Consider the following 7133-nt stretch of genomic DNA (forward strand, 5'->3'; position numbering starts at 1 on the left):
AGGGCTGAAACCCCCGCAGACAACTTCATTAACGGCAGGGACGAGGGCCAGCTCCCTCCTGCCTGTCCCATCTGTGCCTCCGCTCCCGCCTGGCCGGCCCCGACAGTGGCAGCACGCAGCCCCACGGGAGCAGCTCCCCCGAAATAGCTGCAGACTGAATGACTTTGGCCCACATCCTCAAAGGTGTCGTGGCTCCAGGTTACGTGTGCTAACCCGAGCCCCTCTGACCCCACAAGGGTGGCTGGAACCCGTCGGTGCACAAAAAGCGTCCCTTGCACCAACCCTAGGCTGACACCAGCAAGACAGAAATGATGAAGACATAGGAAAATAGGGAAAAAGAGCGATTCCTGCAGTCCTACCTTTACCCCTTGCCCATCCTCCTGTCCCCCAGGCCCACCCTGCCCCAAGGAAGGGCAGGCAAAGCAGCCAGAGCCCAGCAGAGGGGAAAAAGCCCCCCGATCCCACCCGGCCTCCCCAAAAAGGGTTAAGCAAAGCCGGCTTGAAGACACTTTGTACTTGGGTTTAAAAATACAGCCAATCCCCCCGTGGCGTAGCTCCGTGCAAGTTGCAGGTATATTTCCACAGCCGAGCCAATAACCTTCCCCGAGGGAAATTTAGGCTTTTTATGATTAAAAGGGGAAAAAATAATAGTGGGGAATTAAATATAGTACAGAGCAAGAGAACAATTAGCAGTTGCCGTTAGCGACGCCGGGCCGACTTCGGGACAAACGCCACGGCTGTCTGGGGAGCAGCGGGGCCAGGGCAGTGCCCAGGTGACAGCAGGGACTGGGGGCACCTTTGGTCCTTGGCCGAGCCGACCCCACAGGGCCCTCGGACCCAGCATGCAGCCCGCCGGGACCGGCCGCACCTCACGGGCACGATTTTTTCTCCTTTGGCTTTATCAAGAGCAAATGGAAGTGTTTGCACAGGCCTGTAACTTCCCTAATAAGCAAACACAGGTTAATTGTGGGGTGGAGCAGGGGCTGGGGCTGCCAGCTGTACCCTCGCTGTGGGCCACGAGGGCAGATGGCGGCAGGGACAGGGCGGGCGAGGGGTGAGCCCCGCTCCCCATCCGTCCCCACGCATTGCCCAAGAGCTGGGGCCTTGCACAGCCGCCCTCGCTGGGCTGTCCAGCCACGGCCCCGCGCTCGTTGCCTCTTTGTGGCTTCCACGCAAGCTCCTGAGCAGTTGCACAAGGGGGTTTTGCCCCACATCGGCCGCTCCGTCACCCACTACAGTCACCCCCGTGTGACAGCATCACTCGCAGCTCCGCTGGCTCATCTCCGAGGGCACACTCTGATTCACGCCCTAGGCAAAACCCTGTTACTTCCCCAAGCTCTCCTCGACAGCCTCGTGCAGTCCCCATCGATGGGCAGGTTTTCAAGAGCAGCTCCGAGACCTTCTGGAAGCAGATCAGCTCTGACCGCACGAGCTTGGCTGCGTTTCTGCCCCTCCACACTCGCTCATCCCAGCCCCTGAAGAAACCCAGAGGGCTCTGCTGCAAACCCTGCTCCAGCCCGCAGCCTCTCGCGGCACAGCCTCCGCTTTCAATAGCTCTTCAGGAGATGGATTACCACGCCAAGCAGCATTTCCTCTGCCTCCAAGTGGGCCACGCAGGCCCTCTGGCCTGGCTTGCGGTCAGCGCACCGCGATGAATGAGCAGCGCGGCTTATCGCAGCGCGGCCGGGAAGTGCGCTCCCGCCGCGGCTCGGGGCAGGCACGGTGCCCACCTCCGCGCACGGCCAGCGGTGGGACAGGCTCCAGCTCCGAGCTGGGGACTGGGATGCTCCGCTGGGCTGAACTGGGGTGTACTGGGAGAGTCTGGTCCTAAGGGCACTGGGTATCGTGGAGAGAAAGGACGGAGCGCAGAGGAACCAGCTTCCCACAGCAGGCTTGTCCTGCCCCCGGCCTCCATTTCCCCCCTGTAAAGTTGCGCCTAAAATGGCTGATGTGAGGTTCTCCCCTCCTCCCCGGCTTTTTTGAGGCAAGTTAGTGCCAAGCAGCCTAATTACAGCCTTCGCTGAGGTAACCACACGCTCTGCTGCTGAATGAGAGGCTGGGTTACCGTGTGGCTCGGGGCCAGGGCCAGCTGCCTCCCTGGCTAGGCCCGGCCACCGCCTCTCCTCCGTCACACCGGTCACATCCCCGAGGGACGGGGGGGGGACAAGCAGACGCCGTTTCCCTCTGGCAAGGGCGTGCTGAGCACGGGAGCTGAGCACCGGAGCGTGCAGGCAGCCCTGCCCGCAGCAGGCCGCGCTCACGGTGGGTTTTATGGGCTCCCTTAATGAGAGGAAACGCGCTGCGAGCGCGGCCGTGGCGCAGCTCCCAGATCAAAAGGGGATGCTCGGGGCAAGCTCGGCGATGCCGCGGTGCAGGTGGCTGCGGGAGGAGGATCCCGTCCGCCCGTCCACCCTGTGTCAGGACTGGGGGGACGTGGGGACACGGGTGTTCTCTAGGGCAGGGTCAGCATTGGGATCCCAGCTATAGGAACTGGTGGGGAGGTGAGTGCAGCAGGGCTCTGCTGTGCTCCAAGTATCGCGATCTGCCAGATCGAACCCCGTCCCGGGGCAGCAGAAATCCCTCGGCAGCAGCACGGGGTGTGACCGGCTGCTGGGGCTGGGAACGGAGGCACCCCCAGAGGCAGCCAGCACAGCAGTTACCAGCCCAGGCTGCAAAACACGTTTTTGCTTTTGCTCCAGCAGAAACCTGTCCCCGGGTGCACCGGGGAAAGGTCTGGATGCAAATGTGAGAGCAGAGAGCAACAGCAGCAAGGAACAGTGCTGCTCCCAGAGCACGCAGGCTCAGGGGCCCGGCTGCTCCCATGGGTGCAGCTGAGGCTCCTCTCTCAGATGAGCCCTAAAAGCCCTACACCGGGCAAGGGGAAGCCTTCCAAAATCACAACCCCGTGCACGTGTCCCAACACAGCAAAACCCAAACACACCAGCTGCTTAGGAAAGAGCAGTGTCAGACCCCACAGGGTGGGTACTCATGTTCAGGACCCACCGTGTCCTTGCTTAGGGTAAGGCACCACAAACCACATCTGCCCCAGAGCTGCAACCCCTCCAGCCTCATATGAAATACCTCCCCCCTCCAGCTCCCTCCCTTTAAAGGCACGCCTGCAGTTAAAGCCCTCAGGGCTGGGTTCGCTGCCCCACTCCTGGGTGTTGCTGGACCAAAGGTTTTGGCTTTTTCCTGCTTAAAACCTGCTCAGCGCAGAGAGAAGAGGAAGATCAGGTGTGCGGTAACGGTGTCTCGTTGGGCACGTCTCCACAGGTGTCTCGGGTGAGGGATGAGGTCCTCGCTCCCAAAACCACCTCGTCGTGCTGGGTGGGGTGAAGAGAAGCCAGACACAAACCCCAGCAGCAATCACCCTGCACAGCTTCATGGTGGGCAAACCCTCCCAGCAGGTCCAAAAGCCGCTTGGAGGAAGCCGCCCAAATGGCACCAGGAGGATTACCGGCAAACCAGGCTGGCAGCCTGAGATGTTATTTCAAGGGACAGGCCACCAAAAAAGAACACCCATTCGTGAGAATAAGAGTTGCTGGGGTGTGCTTGAGAAGCACCAGGGAGGGATTTTGCTGCTCTGCCTGCTTGCAGCGAAAGGCGGCCGCGGCGCAGCCACGGTGCCGCAGGACCCCGGCGTCCTCACACCCCAGCCGTCGGCGTGTGCCTCCTCGGGCTGAGTCACGCTCCTGGGCCGGGGTGGTTCCTAGGCAGCTTCCACCGGCACAGAGGAATGCATTGAACAAAGACCCGAAATCCCTGTTTGCTGTGGAGGGAAGAGTTAGTCATGCCTGTGCTCCGCGCTGCTGAGTCACCCCGCGGCCGCCGAGCCGTGGGATACGGGACTGGAGAGGGTGGGAGCGACTGTTTGCTGCCTCTACGCGTAAATCGATCCGGAGGCTGTGCCGATGCCACAAACCAAGCCGAGAGGGGAGAGGAATAGTTGGCAACAGTTTATAGCTGTTAAAGAACGGAGAAAGGAACCTTGGACGTATTTTATTTGCAGGACTGGTGCTGGCTTTAAAAATTATAGGTAACGTTACGTTGGGTTTTATACACCACCAACAGACCCCAAAGCTCTCTTACATGCTGCAGCAGATGCTGCTCCTTCCTGCCTGATCCGGAGCAGCAGCTGGGCCCCGATTTCTGAAGGCATCAGCCCCTCGGCTGGGGCTCGGCTCATGGCATGGTGCACAACTGGGAAGCGGATGAATTAAAAATCTGCCCGGGCTGTCCCAGGAGCAACGCCGGTTTCGTGCAGCTAATGAAAAACCCGCACAGAGGCAGGACACAATTGCCTTGTTGCATTTTTAAACTGGGACACAACGCACGTCCCTGCTGGTAAAGCGGAGTTTTCTTTATCGTGGATGCCAGTTTACCATCTAGCATTTAATTTTAACACCAAAGGCTCAGCTCTCCAATGACTAACGTTTCCTTTGATCAAAATCATGGCTCTGGTGAGCAAAATGTTCTGATGCTGCTGGGAGGGAGCGTGCCCAGCCCGGCTGAGCAGCACGCAGCCACTTCCAGCGCCCAGCCCCGTGCAGGACGTGCGTGCTGGAAAACCTGGGGATTTATCTGATGGGGTCGGTCGTTGCTCCTTATCCCAGCCAGGAGCATCTCTGGGGCTCAGCTTTGTGTGTCTGGGTTACCCCAGCGTGTGCGCCCCGTTGCACAAGCCTAGTGAGCTCCCCTGGGAGGGGTGCGGGCAGAAATAGGTGCATCTATGCTTTGTGTCTGCAAAGGGACTCAAATCTTTGAGTGTAAAGCAGGAATTACATCTGCGTGTAAACGCAGCCCTGGGTCCCGTTCTGGGTTCTGGTGGAGGCAGGGGAACCAGTCAGCCCGTGGCCTGAGAAATTCCTGCCCACAGGCTGCTTCAGCCGCTCGCCTCCAGAGCTTGAATCATTTCTCTCATTCGCTGCACAAGACAGATGATTTCCTTGAAAATGGACTCTTTGTTTCACAAATATTTCTCCCGTCTTGTCCGGGACTCTGAGCCTTCTTTGTTGACGAAATGACAATCTCTTTCACAGCCCCGTGATACCATCAGCAGAGAGAGGACTTTTGAGGCTGGGCTGAATTGCGAGGGAAGAGCCTAAGTGTATGCAGACGCCCTGCACAGAGGAAATGCTGTGTGTGCTAGAGCAGCTTTGTTTTTGAAAAATACCAGGCTACGTCCTTGGTGGTTTCAAATTTGGGGCACAGATTGTCTAGTTGTTCTGTGATTTTGGAGCACCTGAAATAATGGGATCTCAGGCTGGAGGCGATCTCCTAGAACCTCCTCACCACCACCACAATACAAATGGGTCGTAATAAAAAATAAATTAGTGTGAGTCCACAGAAGCCAGCAGAGCTCTATCCCTTTCAGAGGCCGAGGATCCAGATGAATATTTCATTGAAAATATCCTATTACGCTGGCTCGTATCATTGGAATATCTGAGTGCCTCACATTTGTAGTGCAACTTTACGACAGCTTTGTGAGACCTGGAAATCTCAGATTGAAAGTTATTCCAGGCGAAGGCCATCTATTTCGCTCCGTCTTGGTGCAGCATCTCACGCAAAGGAGACCACAGCAGGGACTTTGCGGTGCTATCGCAGACCCAGAATAAGCAGCGTGAGACCTCGCATCTCGGAGCACGGCTGCACCGAAGCAAATTGGGTTGAGGCTCCTGGTGCCAGGGCAGTCCCACCGGCGCATCCATCTCTGCAGCTGGACAAGCTGCAGCAGTTCCAGCCCCCTGGCATTGCATCAACCTCTGCTGTCGGTGCCTGGGAAAGCGACGAGGTTTGCAGCAGCTTCTCTACCTTGCACAGGTTGCGAGCAGCCTCGCTTGCCCTAGCACCCCGTCGGTGTTTGTAAACAGCGTTCTTAAAATACCTTGAGCAGGATGTGGGAGCATCACGTGAACGTGCAGCTTCTTGTCGAGGCGATGGGCCCAGTTCTGCCCTCGAAGGGGAGAGCAGAACAACCCAGCCCGCTCGCCTCCGCCGCCCTGCGCCGAGCAGCGCCGAGGACGGCTCAGCGAGGACGGCTCCACGTCCCACCCGTGCGCAGGGACAAGGGCTGCGCCGACCAGGGATGCTCGGAGGCTGTGGAAATGACTCTGACATCTCTGCCAGACCCAGTTTGGCAGATGACACCAGCTGCTTCCCAGGGAGGTGCGCGTAACCCTGAAACGAGCTGCTCTGAAGTGAGTCAGCCAAGGCAAACCCTTCCTCCTAACACCTCCGAGCCAGGCGCGGGTGTCTGACATATGACCTGGCAGAGGGAGACTGCTAATAATACCAGCATTTTATATAGCGCTTTTCTCTGGGAAATCTCGGGCTGCTTTATACAGAAGTCAAGTTTATTTGGAGCTCAAGGCTTCTAGGATGTGTCAAGGACAGAGTTTTGGTACCCAGAAAGGCGATGTAGGAATGACCTATTGCCACAATAGCTCTGCCATGCAAATTTTGTAAGAAATTAATGATGGCTCTGGTTAATTTTCCACCGTTAGGATCCAGAGTAAAAACCCCAGAGACAATCAGGGAGGGAATTCATCTCTCATGGGATGTTCCAGGCTAGCCAGGAGAGTTTAGGTGCCACAGCCCCATTTTGTGATGTGCTCCAGGGACCAGCAGGAGCGCGAGATGGCTGTGAGAGCATCTCGAGCGGTGCCAGGAGCCCTGGCTGCTCGCAGGAGGGCCAAGCTCCGGGGCTGCACCCCAGGCAGGTGCCCAGCCCTCGGGGGAAGTCCAGGGAGGGAGCCAGCGTGGCCTCCCGCTGGGGACTGCTCAGAAATAGTCCGGAGCAGCGCAGAGGAACGCCTGGGGAGAGCGGGCGCGTACACGGCGGGCTTTGTCTGGGGCAGGTCGGCTGGGTGTGTGCTTCCTGGCATACAATTCCCAGATTAGCAGGAGCCGGGCTGCCAGCAGCTCCTCCAGCCCCACTTGCGCAGCCCGGTCATCACTGAGCTGCTGGGAATCGCTGCCGAGGTCAGGTTCAAGCTGCCAAATGTCTCGGGATGGCCACAGGGGATGGGACGAAGCGAGGACGCGGCCTGCACCGGCACGGTGCATGGGTGGGCACGGAGCAAGTGGGGCTGGAGGTGGACAGGATGGGATGCTTATCCCGGGCACCCGAAGGG

The sequence above is a fragment of the Anser anser genome (assembly GCF_964211835.1).
Source record: "Anser anser genome assembly, chromosome: 27".
In the NCBI taxonomy this organism is placed as follows: Eukaryota; Metazoa; Chordata; class Aves; order Anseriformes; family Anatidae; genus Anser; species Anser anser.